This window comes from Calidris pugnax, unplaced genomic scaffold (genome assembly GCF_001431845.1).
Source record: "Calidris pugnax isolate Ruff unplaced genomic scaffold, ASM143184v1 scaffold30, whole genome shotgun sequence".
In the NCBI taxonomy this organism is placed as follows: Eukaryota; Metazoa; Chordata; class Aves; order Charadriiformes; family Scolopacidae; genus Calidris; species Calidris pugnax.
The window spans coordinates 4,307,998-4,308,244 of NW_015090776.1; the positions used below are offsets into that span (position 1 = coordinate 4,307,998).

At 76.9% G+C, this 247-nt stretch overlaps 1 protein-coding gene across 1 annotated transcript in view; it reads left to right on the forward strand.

Moving 5' to 3' along the window:
- Nucleotides 1-247, forward strand: part of RSPRY1 (ring finger and SPRY domain containing 1) — a 40,030-nt gene continuing 39,783 nt past the window's right edge. Inside the window, exon 1 of the mRNA XM_014947356.1 lies at nt 1-17. The gene's annotated coding sequence lies outside the window, so the exon portion shown is untranslated. The remainder of the gene's footprint in view (nt 18-247) is intronic.

Below are 247 nucleotides of genomic sequence, written 5' to 3' on the forward strand. Positions count from 1 at the left end.
GGGAGGGCTGGGCTGAGGTAAACCTGAGCGGGTACCGCCCTCGGGCGGCGGCGGGGAGGGCTGAGGCGGTGTGGGGTGGGCAGCGGGCTGGTGCTGACGGGAAGGGGTAGCTCCGGTGGGCCCTGTGCGCTGGAGACCGGCCTCGGGTTGCTGAGGGGAGGGCGCGGGGCTCGCCCCTGGCCCGCTCTCCGCTCCCCCGGCCGTTAGGCGTGCCGCTGGAGTAGGGACCCGGTGGGCCGGGAGGCCG